This window comes from Eriocheir sinensis, chromosome 39 (assembly GCF_024679095.1).
Source record: "Eriocheir sinensis breed Jianghai 21 chromosome 39, ASM2467909v1, whole genome shotgun sequence".
Classification (NCBI taxonomy): Eukaryota; Metazoa; Arthropoda; class Malacostraca; order Decapoda; family Varunidae; genus Eriocheir; species Eriocheir sinensis.
This window is the reverse complement of record NC_066547.1, coordinates 13,537,237-13,556,746: the sequence shown is the minus strand read 5'-3', so window position 1 is coordinate 13,556,746 and position 19,510 is coordinate 13,537,237. Positions and strand designations below refer to the sequence as shown.

Sequence of the window (19,510 nt, the reverse complement as noted above, 5' to 3'; positions counted from 1 at the left end):
GCCGATAAAATACAGGACGGAAATAATTGCCTAGCGAGCGTAGATTCAAAGATTAATATAAGGAAAGCACTATAGACTAAAAAAAAAAGGAGGGCAAACACACACACACACACACACACACACACACACACACACACACACACACACACAGCGTCATATAAACTTTACGAAAATCTTACTGGAAACTGTAAAAAATATGAAATCAGTAAGTGCAAGAAAGTTGTTGTAATGGAAAAAAAAGTTAAGTAATGTTGTAATCGGAAATAAACGATGAGAGAGAGAGAGAGAGAGAGAGAGAGAGAGAGAGAGAGAGAGAGAGAGAGAGAGAGAGAGAGAGAGAGAGAGTTACCGACCAGAACCTAGTGAAAAACAACTGATGATGAAAGAAATGACAGAAGGCCAAGACAAAAGGCCGACAGGTAACCGATAGGCCACTCACATCTACTCCTGCCTGAGCTAACTTACCTGCCCGCCCGCCTTCCCGCCTCACCTGCCCGGCCCGCTCGAAACACCTGGATGGGGGGAAGGGTGAGAGGGAAAGTGGGCAGAGAAGGAAGAAAGGGTAGAAATGTGTGTGTGTGTGTGTGTGTGTGTGTGTGTGTGTGTGTGTGTGTGTGTGTGTGTCTCTGTCTGTCTGTCTGTCTGTCTGTCTGTCTTTCTCCTCTCCTCTCCTCACCTCTCACCTCCTCCCCTCCCCTCTCACCTCCTCCCCTCCCCTCCCCTCCCCTCTCCTCTCCTCTCTCTCTCTCTCTCTCTCTCTCTCTCTCTCTCTCTCTCTCTCTCTCTCTCTCTCTCTCTCTCTCTCTCTCTCTCGCGCCCACCTGCCCGCCCTTCACCAGGTGTTTCCCGACCCCCAGACTATCTTTGCTTCCCAGGTGGTTTCCCCCCCGCGCCCCCCTTACCCCGCTCCCCCCTTACCCCGCTCCCCCTTGCCCCGCCCTGCCCCGTTTTGTCCTTCATGCTCGGTGTAATGCCCCACCCCGCCCTTGCCCCTTCCTTCTCATAATTATCCTGCCCCGCCCTGTCGCTGTCCTTTGCCTCCCTCCTGCCCCATCTCCCTGCCAACCCTTAGAGAAATATCCTGCCAGTGCCTCTCCCTTTTCACCCCTTCCCCACCTCCCTCTGGCATTAGCAACCCTTGAACACCCTGCCAGTGCCCATGTTTCTTCATTTTACCCCTTTTTCCCTCCTGTTCCACCTCCTCCCTGTCCCTGTTGCAACCCTTTAATACCCTGCCAATGTTTATCTTCCTACTCTACCTTCCCTTTTCACCCCTGTCGCACCTTGCATTGTTCAGTCTCACCGCCCATAGCAACCTTTACAGTAATACCCCGCCATGCTTCTTCCTACTAGGTCCTCCCTCCCTCCCTCCCTTCCCTACCAACCCCCTTGTATTCCTCCTCCCTCTTCTCCTCCTCCTCCTCTTCCCTTCCTGCATGCCACGTCTTCGTCAACTATTAATAGCCTGCCCCTCCCTTCCCTCACCATCCCTTCTGTCTCTGCCACCCGTATTACTGCCCATACCCTCATGCCCAAGTCCCTTATACCCCCCCCCCCCTCATACCTGGTCTTCTTAATAACTAGTCTTCCTCTTACCTTACCATCCACTTCCCTTGCCTCTACCATCCATATTACTGTTCATACCCTCATACCCAACTCTCTTCTACCTTCCCCTCTTCCCTTTATGCCTCGTCTTTTTAACTAATTTTTCACCCTCCCTTACTGTTCTTACCTTCATGACCATCACCCTTATACCCTCTAGATGGATACCTTTTCTTCCTAACTAACCTTTCCCCTTCCCTTACTACCCCATCTGTCTCTACCATCCACATTGCATTCTCCTCTCCTTCTCTTCCTCCTCCTTCCCTTCCTCTCCATCATTCTCCTATACTCCATTGATGCATAATTTGTCTTCCTAACTAACCTTTTCCCTTCCCTTACTGGCCCATCTGTCTCTACCATCCACGTTACATTCTCCTCTCCTTCCCTTCCTCTCCATCATTCTCCTCTGCTCCTCCCATTTGGTACAGACCCTGTCTTCGTAAACTAATCACGTCCCCTCAGTAATGTCTTCGTTAATGTCTCTACCCCGCCCTTGATCCTTTCCGCCTTACTTACCCCGCCCCGCCCCGCCTCGCCTTATGGTATACCCACCCAGTCGGCCCGTGGGAGGCAGCGTGGGGTATTATGTGGCGCCCGGGGTTCATGGTCACTGAGGTAGCAGGGGTAGGTAAGTACTAAGGGTGGGGGGGGGTAAGGTGTGGAGGCGATATTTGATAGTGGTTAAAGGGAGTAGGTAGCAACAGGAAGGGAGGGAGGAAGGGAGATGGGGAAGAGTAGTGGCAGGGAAGGAAAGGGAGAGTGTGAGATAGTGTAAGGAGATTGGCAGGGGTTTAAAAGGCCATGTCGATAATAAACCTTAGGGGACAGGGGTGAGAGGGAGGGTAGCAACAGGGAGGGAAAGAGGAAGAGATGAGAGACCGTGTAGGAAAATTGACAGGGGTTTAAAAGGCCATGTGGATAAGGGTTAGGGTTCAGGAGGTAGGGGACAGGGGTTAGGGGCAGGGTAGTAACAGGCAGGGAGGGAGGAAGAGAGGTGAGAGAATGAGACTTTGAAATAACAGGGAGGTTGAAATGCTATGTAGGACAGGTATTTTGGTTTCGGTTTGGTATATTTTTGCAAGGGTTACGGGGCAGGGGTTAGGGACAGGGTAGTAACAGGCAGGCAGGGAGGGAGGAAGAGAGGTAAGAGAAAGACTGATGGAAAAATGACAGGGAGGTTGAAATGCTATATAGGGTTTAGATTTAGTATATTTTTGCAAGGGTTAAGGGACATGGGTTAATAACAGGGAAGAAGGAAGGGAGAGGAAAAATCGTAAAGAAAGAATTACAGGGTGACTGGAGGATTGACAGGGGGGTTGAAATGTCATGCAGGAAAGGGAATAAGGTTTAGATTTAGTGCATCAGCCAGGCTTTAAGGGGCATAGCAGCAACAGGGAGGAAGGGGGTAAACCGCACGTATAGAAAGTTTAGTTGGGTGGCTGGTAGAGTGGGAGGTGGTTGAAATGAAGTGTAGAAAGTGATGCTTAGGTTTATTTTAGTATATTTGGTAGCGTTTACAGGACATGGTAGTAACAGGGAGGGACGGAGGAAGGGGGTAAACCGCACGTATAGAAAGTTTAGTTGGGTGGCTGGTAGAGTGGGAGGTGGGTGAAATGAAGTGTTGAAAATAATGCTTAGGGAAATCGCGTAGAAAAAATGTCTGGGTGGCAGGAAGATTGTCAGGGAATTTAAACACCATATAGGAAAGGCACGTAATAGGTTTTACGGTTAGTTATGGTATATCTCGCAGGGAGGTAAGGGGCAGGGTAGTAACAGGGAGAGGAGTGACCGTGTGGGTAAGAGGGCAGGGTGGCTGGAAGGTAGGGGGTTGAAATGTTGGGTAAGGAAGGGAAATTGATTTAGAGTTAGTGTGATTTAGTATTAGAATATTTGTAAAGGCTGTAGGAGGGAGGGAGGGAGGGAGAGAAAGGAGCAAGAGAGAGAACGTGTAGGAAATTTGCAGGTAGGGCGAAGGAATGTCTGGAAGGATGAATGGCAAAGGGATTGGAATGTTTGGTAAGGAAGGGAAGCAAGGGTAGAGTTTATATTTATTATTAAAACATATTTAAAAGGCTGTAGGAGGGAAGGAGAAAGGAAGAGAAGAGAACAAGAAAGACCATATTGGAAAGAGTTGGCAGGTAGGAGGAAGGAGAGTTTCTGGAAGGATGAATGGCAAGGGATTGGAATGTTTGGTAAGGAAGGGAAATGGGGTCAGAGTTGCTATTATGTAGTATTTGAATATTTGAAAGGGCTATAGGAGGGAGGGAGGGAGGGAAAGAAGAGAGACCTTAATTATAATTGTAGGAAAGTTGTCAGGGTGAGGGGGAGTGTAAATGCGATGCCGGGAAAGGAATAACGTGAACATTTAGTATTAGAATATTTGAAAGGACTGTAGGATGAAGGGAGGGTGGGACAGAGGAGAGGAAGAGAGGGTAGGAAAGAGTTGGAAGGTAGGGTGAAGGAGCATGTCTGGAAGGATGAATGGCAAGGGATTGGAATGTTGGGTCAGGAAGGAAAGTAGGTTCAAGTCTACATAATTGGAATACATATTTGAAAGGGCTGTAAGAGGGAGGGAAGGAGAGAAGAGAGTAAGAGAGAGATCGTGTGGGAAAGAGTCGGCGGGGTAAAGGGGAGTTCAAATGCCATACAGGGAAAGGAATTAGAGGTATATTTAGTATTAGGGTATTTGAAAGGGCTGTAGGATGGAAGGAGGAATAGAGAGAAGAAAGCAAGAGAGAGATCGTGTGGGAAAGAGTTGGTGAGGTAAAGGGGAGTTTAAATGCCATGCAAGGAAAGGAATTACAGGTATATTTAGTATTAAGGTATTTGAAAGGGCTGTAGGATGGAAGGAGGAAGAGAGAGAGGAGAGCAAGAGAGACCATATAGGAAATAGTTAGGGGGGGGGGGGTGGAGAAGAAGGGTATCAGGACACATCTCCCGAAATTGACCTCTCTTTCGGCCACTCCTCTGTACTCTTTTTAGGAGCAGTAAGTAGCGGGCTTTTTTTTATTATTGTTTTCTTTTTTATGACCTTGAACTGTCTCCTTTGCTGTAAAAAAAATGTCGGGTAGAAAAAAGAAATAACAGAACCAGCTAGAAGAGTGGAGACGAGAACCTTTGCTCCAGTAACATGAAGTATATCTTTTTAGGAGCAGTAAGTAGCGGGCTTTTTTTTTTTATGACCTTGAACTGTCTCCTTTGCTGTAAAAATGCCAGGTAGAAAAAAGAAATAACAGAACCAGTTAGAAGAGTGGAGACGAGAACCTTTGCTCCAGTAACATGAAGTATATCTTTTTAGGAGCAGTAAGTAGCGGGCTTTTTTTTTTTATGACCTTGAACTGTCTCCTTTGCTGTAAAAAAAAATGCCTGGTAGAAAAAAAGAAATGATAACAAGTTAGAGAGTGAAGACGAGAACCTTTGCTCGAGTAAAATAAAGTTTCGGCAGAGCTGCTTAATATATCGTTATAGGGTAAAAACTTCCACTCTATTGAATTTATTTCCTTTCTCAATATAATTTTGTGAATCTATAACAAAATCACTCCTAAACATCCCTTCCCTTCGAATAATATTATGTATCATTTGAACGAAAGTCATTGCAGACTGTCTCAACACTTCGTAGCGTGACTGTACATCAACACTAGAGAAATTCAAAGCACAGGGAGAGGCCATCATCCCGCAGTTGACTGATAGCGGCTGATAAAGATGTAGACGAGAATAACCGTTAGGAGTAGGAAAGCACAGTGATATACAGGCAATGCAGACTCCCGTGTCCCTCATTCGGTGGATGTGTCTGTCTGCCTGTCTGTCTGTCTATCCAATCTACCCTCATCAAAGAAAGCGACATTGAAGAGCCATCACCGTGCGCTCTATGAAGGAGAGAGGGAGGGAGGGATGTAGGAGAAAAAAATACCATAAGAAAGGGCACAATGGATGGAAGGATGCATGTAGTAGTAGAAATAGTAGTAGTAGTAGTAGGAGGAGGATGAGGAGGAGGGAGGGAGGGAGAGATAGATGAGATAAAATAGACCATAGGAAAGGACATAAAGGATGGAAGGATGTAGGATTAGTAGTAGAAGAGGGAAGGAGGACGGGAGGGATAGATGAGATAAACTAGACCATGGGAAAGGGTATGTAGGATGGAAGAATGCATAGAGGAGGGGTAGGAAAGGGGGGAGGGAGGACGGGAGGGATAGATAATAGAAAATGAGTAATTGGAAAGGCTGGAAGGATGTATGTTAATAATAATAATAATAATAATAAATGGTTTATTCATTTGTTGGTAGCAATAAGGCTGAAAATACACAAAATACAATACAATAAGCTTCATGTGATGAGTAATGGGGGAAGTGGGGAAGGGTGATGTCTCTGTGTGTGTGTGTGTGTGTGTGTGTGTGTGTGTGTGTGTTGTGCTTGGTTGCTTAATTATCTACCGTTATCTCATTGAAGCATTCGAGGGTAGAGTTCGTGTTTGAAATAATTTAACGTCGCATGTAGAGTTAAAGAGCTTATCACAACCCCTGGCGGCATCGTTGCTAAATAAAGACGTATAATTCACGCAAGTTGTGGTCTGAGTCATAGTCTTTGCGCGTCACATCTCGGCCGGAACATGCTATCGAGATGATATACTGCTTCGGCATTCATAAACCCGTCAAGTATGTTAAGCCACACATCCGTTTTTCCTCGTGTGTGTGTCAAGGGATGTCAGGCGTAACCTTGCAAGTCTCTCCACAAGGCTCATTGCACAAGGAGTGGTTCATCTTTCGTAGCCCTGGACGAGAAGCAGACTTTGACTATACAGGAAATATCTTCAACGCCCCTTTTATACATTTTCTTCCGCTTTCGTTATATATTCCTTCATTCGTTATGGTGCTAAGTGGAAATATCGACCATTATGGAGAATATATATATATAGTTTAGTTTGGGCTATTATGATAACAATTCCCATTATATTCTCAAACGTTTCGGAGCTTACACACCCACATTTGATAAGGATTTCGTAGAGGTTGTGCAAGTATTTCCATGGGTAGTTTTATGAGCCTAATGATAGTTTGACGAGGTTTTCATATTCTCAAAGATCTCGAGACTTATATACCCACGCTTGACAAGGTTTTGGTTGGTAGAGGTTGTGTTAGTAATTCCATGGGTAGTCTTATGCGCCTAGTGATAATTTGACGAGGTTTTCATATTCTCAAAGATTTCGAGGCTTACATACCCACGCTTGACAAGGTTTTGGTTGGAAGAGGTTGTGTTCGTATTTCCATGGGTAGTCTTATGCGCCTAGTGATAATTTGACGAGATTTTCATATCCTCAAAGATTTCGGGGCTTATTTACATACCCACGTTTGATAAGGTTTTGGTTGGTAGAGGTTGTGTTAGTAATTCCATGGGTAGTCTTATGCGCCTAGTGATAATTTAACGAGATTTCATATTCTCAAAAATTTCGGGGCTTACTTACATACCCACGTTTGATAAGGTTTTGGTTGGTAGAGGTTGTGTTAGTACCTAGTGCCATGATAGTTCGACAAGCCTTGTGCGCCATAACCGTGAAAAACGATCATGAGAACCCAACTACTCTCCTTTGTGGCCTTGGGAATTATTTGTTGTGAGCTCAAGCCGAAAGTGTCTAAGAATAAGATCCTAAATTAACTGAAGCTGGTCCAGTAACGGTGATGGTGGTGAATTTAATGAACACTATCGAAGTCAGAACACACGCTTATGAAGAGGCAGTGTTATGTCTGAGATCTCGCAAGAGGTTCTGTTTATCAAGCATCGAGGTGGGGAGAGGGAGGGAGGAAGGGAGGGCAGGGGATTAGGGGTAGGAAACAAGGGTAAAGGGGATAGGGGTAGAGAGAAAGGGACGTGTAGTGGGTAAGGGGTTGAGTGGGAGGGAGGGAAGGGGATTAGGGGTAGGAAACAAGGGTAAAGGGGATAGGGGTAGAGAGAAAGGGAAGTGTAGTGGGTAAGGGGTTGAGAGGGAGGGAGGGAGGGAAGGGGATTTGGGGTAGGAAACAAGGGTAAAGGGGATGGGGTTTGAGAGAAAGGGAAGTGTAGTGAGTAGTGGGTAAGGGGTAGGGAGGGAGGGAAGGGGAGGGGGTTAGAGGTAAGGGGATCAGGGGAAGTAAGGAAGGGTTGGGAGGGGTTTGAGGTAGGGAGCAAGGGAAAGGGAAGGGGGGAAGGGGGCAGAATCAGGCAGGAACAGGCGGCGTCGCGGCCAGCCACTGTGGCGACTATTTTTGACCCGCGCGAACACACACACACACACACACACACGTACACACACGTCACAGGACCTTCCCCTGAGGCTGCCTCGGGGGGATGCACTAAGCGGTGGTGAGGTAATAGTAGCGGCGGCGGTGGTGACGGTGGTGGAGTGACCATGGTAGCTCTACAGTCTCTCTCTCTCTCTCTCTCTCTCTCTCTCTCTCTCTCTCTCTCTCTCTCTCTCTCTCTGTGTGTGTGTGTGTATGCAATGATTATTTTTCCTCTTTTACACAGTTCTTTCATTCAATCATCTTTCCTTCTCCTCCTAATCCTCCTCCTCCTTCTCCTCCTCTTCCTCTTCCTCTTCCTCCCACGCAGCAAAATGCCACGGCCGTTAAATCCAAGACAGTGTTTCGTGTTTTGTCTGACGCGACTTTTAAAATACATTAACAGCAGGAGGAGGAAGAGGAAGAGGAAAACGAGGAGGAGGAGGAGGAGGAGGATAAGGTTTTAGATGCGTGCCCAGGTGTGTGTGTGTGTGTGTGTGTGTGTGTGTGAGAGAGAGAGAGAGAGAGAGAGAGAGAGAGAGAGAGAGAGAGAGAGAGAGAGAGAGAGAGAGAGAGGCAGCTCATCACAACATCCAGACCTTGAGAATTTACCCCTCATCCTGCACCCCCTCGCCTCCCCCCCTCCTTCCCTCCTCCCCATCCATCCCCCCCCCCTTCTTTTGTGTTGCCTCCTGCCCGTCACCTGCCTCCCTCTTTCCCCCCCCTCTCCCCCCTCTTCTTCTCCCCCCTCACCCCCCCCCACCCCTTTTTCTCTCTTGTTTGCCCTTCTCTCCTTCCTGTCCTTATCTTCCTTCCTTCCTTCCTCCGCTTTTTATCCGTCTCCTTCAAGTTATTCTCTCTCTCTCTCTTCACCGCCTATCTGAATTCCTATGTTATGTTTCTAATACCTCATATACTACTACTAGGCAACCCGTGAGTATTTTTTTTAGATATTGTGTAACTTTACGTAACGTCTTTATTTAACTGGCGTGGTCTCGCTTTTCTGGTGCAGTTGAATGAGTGCCGTGCTGTCACTCTGTATAATTATCCTCGAACACCTTAATATACCTTTCATCTACTACGTCTTGCTATCTTTTAAGTGCCTGCAAGCCTTCCAACTAACCTTCATCTGCGTCCTCCTTCCCCTCCCCATCCCATCGTGCATCCCCTTAACTCTCTTCCCCTCCCTTCCCTTCCCTTCCCGTCCCCGCATTCCGCTGGTCATTACCTCTCATCCATTTCTCCTTCTCTCCATCATCACGTGGAGGGAGGGGGGGGGAGGAAAGGAGTGCATCAGTGCCCGGATATTGGATTATGGAGGGTTAGTTTCCTCCGTTGCCTCCATCTGCAACTCGCTCAGGGAAGGGAGGAACGGAAGGAAGGAAGGGCATTAAAGGAAGAGATGTCAATTTGGAGTTCGCTTAGGAAGGGAGAGAGGGAGGGAGGGGAAAAAAAGAATAAGGAAGAGGTGTATCTACATTCTACAGGTTGCATGAGGATCAGGGAAGGGAGGGGATCAAAAGAAGTGTCAATTGAAAGTTCGCACAGAAAGAGAAGGAGGGAGGGAGGGAAAGAAAAGAATAAAGAAGAGGTTTATCTGCAGCTTGCGTCAGAATCAAGGAAGGGATGAACGGCAGGAAGGGAGGGAATTACTTAAAGGGAGAGGTGACAATTTGAAGTTCGCCCAGGAAGAGAGGGAGGGAGGGAAGGAAGGAAAAGAATAAAGAAGAGATTAATCTGCAGCTTTCGTCGGAATCAAGGAATGGGATGAACGGAAGGGAGCCACGGAAGGGAGGAAGGATTAAAGGGAGAGGTGTCATGACATTTTGAGTTTACGAAGGAAGGGAGGAACGGTATTAGGGAATAGGGAATAGGTGTCAATCTCTAGCTCGCGTAGGAATCAGGGAAAGGAGGGAGGAAAGGAAGGGGAGGTGGAGGGATTTAAAGAACAGGTATCCATCTGGAGTTAACATGGAAACATGGAAATGCAGGCAACAGAAAGCCTGTTGGCTCATTACGAGGTTGCCCGCTTTGGTGATTTAATCTGCTTGACAGCCACTTGGGGCTTGATGAGCAGATGAAAGCACCTCGATATTGAGGAGCAGATGAAAGCACCTCGTTATTCAATTTACTCCTGACGCAGCGAAATGACGGTCGATTCGATATTTGAAGGAGTTGATGGTATTCGCATTTGTTACTTATGAGGGAAGATTGTTCCAGTGGCGGATGACTCGGTTTGAAAAGAAACTCCTTCCAATGTCCGTGTTACATCGACTCGACTGAATGGGTAAACCGTTATATCTAGTTCTTGAGCTGGTTTGCAGTTCAAAGAATTTGGAGTAATGGACGTTATTGAACTTTTTCAGGTACTTGAAGAATTGAATCATATCCCCTCGTCGGCGTCTTTTTTCCAATGTAAAGAGATTGAGGCGCTTGAGTCGTTCCTCGTACGGTTGAGCCCTTAAGGTTGGAATAATCTTCGTGGCGCGTCGTTGAATCCTTTCCAGTAAATCAATGTCCTTTCTGTAATTAGGAGACCAGAACTATACCGCATACTCGAGGTGCGGAAGGGAAGGATGGATGAAGGGAGGAAATGTTTTAGGGATTAGGGAAGAGGTGTCAATCTTTAGCCCGCATAGGAATCAGGGAAAGGAGGCAGGAAAGGAAAGGGAGGGGGAGTGATTTAAAGAACAGGTATCCATCTGGAGTTAACGGAAGGGCAGGATGGAGGGAGGGTGGACCGGTAAGGGATTAGGGAAGAGTTGTCAATCTTTAGCTCGCGTAGGAATCAGGGAATGGAGGGAAGAAGGAAGGAAGGAGGGGAGGGAGGGAGGGAGGGGGGAAAGGTAAAGGATTAGAGTAGCTCAAGTAGAAGGGAGGGACGGAGGAACAGGAGAGGATAGAGAAGAGGTGTTATGTTGTTAGGAGGGGGGAGGTATGCAGAGAGAGAGAGAGAGAGAGAGAATCATGTGCATTGTAGGCATAGCAAGGTTTAAAGTGAGGTAGGTCATGGGGAGAGAGAGAGAGAGAGGGAGAATGGGTTAAGAGGAAGGTAAGTGGGGTAGGTCACGGAGAGAAGGGAAGGGAAGGAGGGGAGAGGAGGAGACGCAGTAGAACATGGTTAAAGCAATGAAGGAGAAGAGAAGTAGGAAGGAAGAGAGATGAAGATAGACGTAATTTTAGGTATCAGTAAGAAAAGGAAAGAAAAGGATGATGGAAATAAAATAGAAGAGAAGGAAGGGAGGCAAGAAAGGGCAAATGGGAGACAGAAAATGAGGAAGAGTCGGAATAGTCTTATTAACCTGTCCGCTGCGATTGACACGGATTTCGCCTTTACATGTAGCCTGGTAACAGATGCTCCCAGGTCTTTCTCTGCCTCTGTGGTGGATAGTGGAGTGTTTCCCACGTGATATTGTCATGCCGGATTTCCCCTCCCAAGGTGCAGGACTTCACATTTATCTTCATTGAATTTTAACAGCCACTTTTTGCTCCACTCCTGAAGCTTGGTGATGTCTTTATATAGGAAATCCGCAGTCAGTGGGTTAAGGGTTTCAGAAGAACAAAGAAAAAAGTTAGGAGGAGGCGAAGAAGAGTAACAGAGGGAAAGAGAAAGATGATAAGTACTATGAAGGAAGATTTTAAAGAACAGGAGGAGAAGGAAATGGAGGAGGGACATGTATAGGTTTTAGAAGTCCTGAGGGAAAAAAAGAGGTACAGAGAGGAGGAGGGACTTTGGTTTTAGAAGTCCTGAGGGAAAAAAAGAGATACAGAGAGGAGGAGGGACTTAGGTTTTAGAAGTCCTGAGGGAAAAGAAAAAAAGAGGTACAGAGAGGAGGAGAGACTTTGGTTTTAGAAGTCCTGAGGGAAAAAAAGAAGTACAGAGAGGAGGAGGGACTTAGGTTTTAGAAGTCCTGAGGGAAAAAAAGAGGTACAGAGAGGAGGAGGGACTTAGGTTTTAGAAGTCCTGAGAGAAAAAAAAAGAGGTGCTACAAAGAGGAAGAGGAGGGACATACAGGTTTTAGAAGTCCTGAAGAAATAATATAGAGGTTCAAAAACGAGAAGGAAGAAGATATAAACGTGAGAAAGAGAACATCAGAGGAGAAAGAATATATAAAAGGAAGAAAAGGAGAAAGGGTAGGTATAAATATAGAGGTTTTGAAATAGTAAAGAAGAAAGCAAACAAGAGGAAAAGGAAGATAACATGGGAGAGAACGCGTATAAGTAAAGCCAAATAAAGAAGAGGAGGAGGAACATTGGAGAGCGTTTACGAGGAGGAAGAATAGGAGGAAAAGGAACGTGTGAGAGCGTATCCGAAGAGAAGGAAGGAAGAGGAAGATAAACGTATACAAGACAGAGCACGTTTTAAAGGAAGGAAAATTTAGTAAAGTAGAAAAAGAGGAAGAACATGAAACAGAAGCAAAAGTTTAAATTGTAGTTTGAGCAGAAGGAAGGGAGGAGGAGGACGAAGGAGAAGGGGGGTGAAGAGGAGGAGAGGAGGAAGAGACGAAGAGGAACATTGGAGAGAAGGAAGGAGAAGGAGGAGGAGAGAAACGTATATATGACACAGCGCTAGTTTAAAGGAAAGAAGGAAAAGTTAAAGTTAGAGGCGGAGGAGGAGGGGGAGGAAGCGGGGTGAGGAGGAAAGGGAAAGGGGGGTGACTATATAGTGGGTCAGTGCTCTACTCTCCTAGCCTTCACCTCAGCACCTCACTCAAGCCCAGGAAGCCGACCGAGCACCTGGCTACAAGCATTACCTGTGCACCCCTGATTACCTCACCTGCCTTCACCCCTCCCTTCCCCTCATTCCCTTGACCCTCCTCACCCTCGCACGCAACCCCCGAAACGCCAGCTGTCGTGTGTGTGTGTGTGTGTGTGTGTGTGTTGCCTTCATATCCCTTTCCCTCGTTGTTTTTGTTGGTGTTTGTCAGCAGGGGAGGTTTTGAAGGTGAGAGGAACAAAAGGAGGGAGTGAGGAAGGGAGGGAGAGAGGGAAGTGTTCTGGGGGCGGGGCGTGGTGTGGTGGGGGTCTGCTTTTGCGTGTGATGTAGCAAAGGAATCATATGACGTCACATGCATGCAATATGTCTCTCTCTCTCTCTCTCTCTCAATTGCCTTTCAACAATTTATTATTCATAGTTGACGTATTCTTTAATGCTTCGCGCGTTAGTCACTTACGTCAGCAAGACATTTATTACGCAAAAGGGAGAAAGCCTCTCTCTCTCTCTCTCTCTCTCTCTCTCTCTCTCTCTCTCTCATTATTATACATGCAGCAAATCATATTGGCGTAATGTATATTCGTCTCACGCTGTGTTTATGCCAGTTCCGTGTGTGTGTGTGTGTGTGTGTGTGTGTGTGTGTGTGTAATCAGTCATTCCGTCAGTCACGTGTATGTAAGGAAGAAATTAATGTGATGGGGAGGTAGGGAGGAAGGCTGGAGGGCGGTGGGGAGGGTTTGGTCTTGGTGGAGGGGTGATGGCCTGATGGTCAGCACGTGTTGGGGCTGGCGTCATAGTTATGGGTGACGTCACGTGAGCCCACCTGCGTGTGCCGAGCTGCTGGAGGGTGGGCGGGCCCTCTCCCGATGCCTCCTCTTGAAGGTGGCGGTGTAGGTGGCGGTCAGGTGGTGTTCGTGCTGCATAACGCTACTCACCCTTCATGTGCCTGTGCGTGTTCAAGGGACAAGGACAGGGCTGCGGCGTACCGTCTGGAGCGAGGCGGCAACCTTCGTCTCGTGGTGGTAACGGGGGGGGGGGGGGGGGGGGTCAGCAGCTCTGCTCCCTCACGGCTCATCACCGTAACCACAGTGTTGCCAGATTTGGCTGCAAGCAGCGAATTATTGGGCTACTTTTGTTGCGCTACTAAATTTTGTGTCGGGCCACCGCTAGTTTTTACAATCGGGCCAGTTGAAAACTACGTATATACTGAGCCAATGCTATATGTGTTGAGAAACATTTACTTGTTTAGATGTAGCCTAAGGGATCATTCAACTATGTAGCGCCAGAGTGGGGGTGTTCAACTTGAGATTGCAGTTACACGTGTTTGTTAACTCGAGCGTTACTCAACACACCACCACTAGCACAGTATAACGGAGCCTGTAAATCACCCAACTGAAGCTAACAAAATACCGTGAATAAAAGTTTTTTTCTCAGGAACAGAAGTAACTTTTTTTCAGTAATATATTGAATCCGAGGAGGCAGGGGCAGTGTTGATGTTACAAAAATTGATGTGGTTGGAGGAGTGTTGCAGGGGATGGGGATGTGCATTTTGGAGAACAGCTTTGCGTGATATATGAACGGCCTTTAATAATAATCATGTAATTACTGTAGTGTATGAGTTACATGCTGTGAGCACTTGTTGGAGGGGACTAGCGGTGCGATGGGAATGATCTTGGGAAGCATTCTCTCTCTCTCTCTCTCTCTCTCTCTCTCTCTCTCTCTCTCTCTCTCACTTGATGTGTGTGTGTGTGTGTGTGTGTGTGTGTTAATGTTGGACTATTTGAGATACTAAGTTGCTACTTTAGCAATGCCTGACGCTACTATTTGTCAAACTTTGGCAACCCTGCGTGGCCGCGGCACAACAGCCACAGCCAGCCGCTGCCACAACCACAGCCAGTGTTCCGCTCGCCTCATAGTGGTGTGTTGTGCCGCCGCCTCCCGCCACCGCTCGGGATAGACGCTGGTCTATGGATGGATTTTAGCGGCTGAGTGAGCCCCAGAGCCCTGGTGACACACACGCGACACTCAGCCTGCCGTCCAGCACCACCCTGTTGCCGTGGCGTAAGACAGTAAGTTGAGGCCGACGTGGATAGGCCAGGGCTGGGGGTGATGAGGGGTAGTGTTGTGGTGTGCGTGGTGTGCCTCGGCGGGGTTCAACGCCCCTGGGAAAGTGGTTTGAATCGCCTGTACCCGTCAGAGTCGCGGAGCTATATAGGGGCGGCAGGAGGGCGTCGGCGCGGGGGCTATCCTGAAGGTCGCTGGGCCTGGCTGGCGGGGGGCGAGCATAGCAGCGGTCCAAGCAGCGGATCAGCAGGACCGTCTTATAAACTTTCCCTTCCTGCTAACCAAGATGTGCGGCCCCGTGACGAGGAATTGGGGGAAGGGGGAGGGTGGGGGGAGTGTGTCCTGCTTGGGGTGAAAGGGAGCCACAGGTGAGGGGAGTGATTGTGGGGAGATGTGTAGGGCCTTGTGGGATGGGGTTGTGGGCCGCCTCACCACCACCGCCTACTCATAGCCGGTAAAGGTGCTTAGCGGTGCCCTCTTACGTTATTACAAGCCCCCCTGCCCCTCACATTAAAGCTAAACACTTTTCTTCCTCTCCCCCTCCTCCCCACACGCTTACTCTGCCTTCCTTCCTCACTCTTATCGCCGGATTCGATGCAGAATGAAAAGAAAGTGCGGCTGGTATTTGGTCCGTCTCCTTCACATAGCTTGGCGGCGCGACCTTCACTTCCCCCTCCCCACACTCCTCTCTCCTCACCCCTCTCTCCCTCTCCTTCCCTCCCCATGAGCTGTGCCGCTGCATCAAGCAAAATACCTGCGTGACGTATACGTGGATGGGGGGAGGGAGGAGGGAGGAGCAATAGAGATAAGCAGGTGTACAGGTGATGTCCAAGGCGTGACACACATTGCAGCGGTGCGACCTACTCATTGTCAAGTTTGCGGTGAACCTCTCTCTCTCTCTCTCTCTCTCTCTCTCTCTCTCTCTCTCTCGTCTACTCCTACTCCTCCTCCCACGGATTACAGAGATGGTAGTGTGAAGGTATCCAGGCGGGGGTGAGGGAAGAAGACTATAAAGCAACTAACATGACGTCACCTTGCCTGCTTGCCCCACGCACCTAGTCGTGTGTGGGCGGCTTCAGGGCATAGGCTCACATGGCGATTCGAACATTAGTAAGGCCCTCTTAGCCCTGTTACGGCTGAGTGAACATCCAGGTGCAGGGATAGATTGGGAGGCTCAAACACCTGGGAGGGAGTCTACAGATGGCGAGGCAAGTGAAGGGCGCCTGCAGGTGATGAAGGCAAGGTGTGAGAGGTGTAACAGTCTGCCGCACGCACGCACCTGTTGAAGGCTGTACGCAGGGAGTGTTACGTGGCGTTACTCCTGCCACATCATCGGCCATTTACGTGGAAAAATCATCGTTTGCCGTCCGGAAATAGCGGGGAAGTATATTTTTACTGCTTGCTGAGAGGACGGCTTATCCGGCTGCCTGGCTGAAGAACATAAAGGGAAGGGGTGGTGGTGTTTAGGGTGATGGGGATGGAGCTGGTGGGTAGGGTGGGTGACGTCGGGTGGAGTCGCTGTGGGGACTGACTTGAGGTGGTTGGCACGGCTCCTTGGCACTGCCCTAACACACACAGGTACGGAGGTGAGGTTCGGCGCACCTGCCCGGCCCCTCCGTACCGGTACACACACACACACACCCACCCACACACCTTGACTCCTACAGTAGGCTACATGTGTCCTGCGGGAGAGAACACACACACACACACACACACACCAGGAGGCAGCAAGGGTGGGGCACTAGGGCAGGGTTAGCGTTAATTGAACCGCTAAACCTTTTGTCTTAGTACCTTAGTTACCCGCGTTGTGTAATCTCACGAGTTTGACCCAGATTAAGTACCGCTCCGTGAACTGACTCAGACGTACCCTTGGGCCTCCTCCCTCTCCTTTACTTCCCACACCTCTACTTCCACCACCTACATCTGAGTGAGGGCGGGCAAGGTAGAGTGAGAGGGCAGGGCGGGACAAAGAGAGGGAAGGGAGGAGGCGGCTGGCGCGATGCTATGTAGTTGGCAACAGTGGAAAGCGGGAACCCCACGTTGGAGGTCACGTGTTTGCGGGTATGGCAGCTTGGCGGGCGGGGGGAATGCTGAGAGGGGGAGGGGGCAGGCACGTTGGCGGCTTGCAGTGCCCTCACCTCTCTCGACTCTTTTTTTAGTATGTTTGAAGGGGGGCGGGGCGGGGCGCGTGGCCAGGGTCGTCCCAGCTCCTTTGTGAGCTTGTGTTGTGGCACTCTGACGGAAGGGGGCGTTGAGGGACAAAGTGTTGTTTGTTGTGAGATTTGGGGGTATGCAGGCCATCCCCACCCACCCCCGCATACAATATCCAATCTTATCTTCATTTCCCCTCCCCCTCCTTTCTCTTATTCCGTCATATCATCCTCCCACCTCACCCCCTCCCCTCACTTTCCTTCCTGTTATATTGAGGTGTTGGTGTAGGAAGACCATGTTCCCACCACGACACAAATATATCCCTCTTTTCCTCTTCTTGCTTCTTTATTATCCACCTTGCTCCCTCACTCTTCATGTTCCCGCCAACCACCACCTCTTCCCTCCCCCCTCTGCCACCTCCTCCACCCTAATCCCCTCTCTCTGAACCATGCGCACACCTCCCTCCTCCCTCACCCCCACCCTGACGTATTTCTCTCTCACAGCCCCTCCCACGCGCCAGTCCTTTCTTGATCACGGAGATAACATGAGGTGGCCTGACCCGGGGAGCGAACTGACAGACTGAGTGAACTGATTTGCATTGTTGAACTGAGGCTCTCGCGTGACTGTTGACTGTCCCGTGGGTGCTGTTTGGAAACGAAGGCACGGTTACGAAAACAAAGCTGGATACGCAAACACGGTAGGAGAGCCACGATTGAGTTAGTGTTTTTGTTACGTGTTTGTGTGTCGCTGAAAGAGGTTGTTACTGTGACGTATTAAGAAACCTTGAACAAACACACAAGGAGGGATGCCACGATTGCCTGTTATTTGTTTTTACGTTCTTATAAGCTACTAGAAGAGGTTGTTCATTACTGTTTGAGACTGGGACGTTGAAGAAAACAAACGGATAAACAAACACAAGATGAATGCCGCGATCTTGAGTTCTTTCTTTTTGTTATCATATAAGTTACTGACTCACCTCTTGCAACGTCACCAGAGGAGGTTGTTCGTTATTGTTCGAGGCTTTGGGACGTTGAAGAAAACAAACGAATAAACAAACACAAGAGGAATGCCACGATTTAATGTTATTGATTTTCGTTATCTATAGCAGCTTCTGATTCACCTCTTGTCACTAGTGGAAGAGGATGTTTGATACTGTTCGAAATTTCGTGACGTTGAAGAAAACGAATCAACAAAGACAAGGGGAACGCCACGACCAGGAATGAAACAAAAAAGCATCACGCAAAGACATGGACTTGAAAAAAAAAAAACTAAGCTGGTGTCATCTGAAATAGAGACGTTGAACCCTCAAATGAATCACTAGTGTTCTTTCTTTTTACGTCGTTATAAGCCACGGAGTCACTTCTTGCTATGGCATATAGGTTTTTCGTTCCTGTTCGAGAATAAGGAGGATCTTCGGGAGGATAAAATTACCAAACTTGAATACACCGACGCGGGAAGGACGGGCGCCAGGGAGGTATTACGACCATTATAAAGTCTAATAAGCTACTTACTTAACTTGCAGCGTCACGATAGGTGCTAGTTTGTTTAATGCGGTGTGTCCTTCGTAGCCTTCATTGTTTACGTATTGAGGAACATGAAAGGGAAACTAGAAAGAAGGGAATAGTAGCGTATCACCTTGTTTCGTTCACATTCCTTTCATTCTCCTTCACTATCATTCACTCCCTCCTTTCAAACACAATTTATGTATGGCTATAGGGTATGATGGACGATGTGTGTGTATTGTGAAGCGTAAAAGAACTAAAAACAAGGCACTAGTGACTATACATGTGGTTGGTAAAAAGTATAAGATTTTTTTTTTGTTTTTTTTTTACAACAAAGGAGACAGTTCAAGGGCACAAAAAAAGGAAACAATTAAAAAAAAGCCCGCTGCTCGCTGCTCCATTGATAAACGCGAAATAACTAAACATAAGCCTGAATTTAATTGCATTTATGTATGGTTAAAAAGTACTGACACGCGCAAAAGAATTTGAAACAAGGTAATAAAAGTAACGTAGCATATAATTTTATGTAGGTTTGGAATGGAGTTTATAGAGAACTTCAATTTCTACTCAAGCGGTGTTGTGGCGTTTTGGCGGGAAAGTTTAAACAAGAAAAGCAAGCAAGTCAGTGCAGCCAAGACGAGAGAGAGAAGAGAGAGAGGTGTTGCGTCATTTTATATACTATCACATGTATTACGCATAGAAATAAAGAGCTTGATTGCCGTGTTTGTTTGTGGTGAGTGCAGTCTGCGTGCGTGTGTGTGTGTGTGTGTGTGTGTGTGTGTGTGTGTGTGTAAGGCGGGGAGGGAGTGGGGAAGGGAAGAGGGATTGATTTTTATGCTTCCTCCGTTTTTTGTTGTGTTTGCGTTTTCATCCTTTCCTTTATTTACCCTCGTTCTATTTTTACTCTCTCTCTCTCTCTCTCTCTCTCTCTCTCTCTCTCTCTCTCTCTCTCTCTCTCTCTCTTTGTGCGTGTGTGTGTGTTTAGGAACGCAACTCATGTAACAGTGATTTCCCAACGCAGTGCAAGACTCCACCCTCTTCCTTAATCGTTGGTACTCCTTTCCTCCTCCTCCTCCTCCTCCTCATGTTTAATTTGCCTCCCCCTCCACACCCCTTCTCTTCATTCCTTCCCTTCCGCTTATACACCCACCGTAACGTCCACTGTCTGTGTGTGTGTGCGTGCTTGCTCGATTACTCAGACGATGGAAAAACACAATGGACAGTATAAG

At 47.9% G+C, this 19,510-nt stretch overlaps 1 protein-coding gene across 6 annotated transcripts in view; it reads left to right on the top strand.

The window, feature by feature from the left end:
- The window catches only part of LOC127009028 (uncharacterized), an 84,108-nt gene that overhangs the window by 30,975 nt on the left and 33,623 nt on the right, over positions 1-19,510 (top strand). The window contains exon 2 of one of the 6 annotated variants that reach the window (XM_050881633.1): positions 17,283-17,476. The exons of 4 other annotated variants lie outside the window; for them this stretch is intronic. The gene's annotated coding sequence lies outside the window, so the exon portion shown is untranslated. Of the gene's footprint in view, positions 1-14,434; positions 14,634-17,282; positions 17,477-19,510 lie in introns of those variants that run through there. One more of the 6 variants, XM_050881632.1, reaches the window with a different exon arrangement.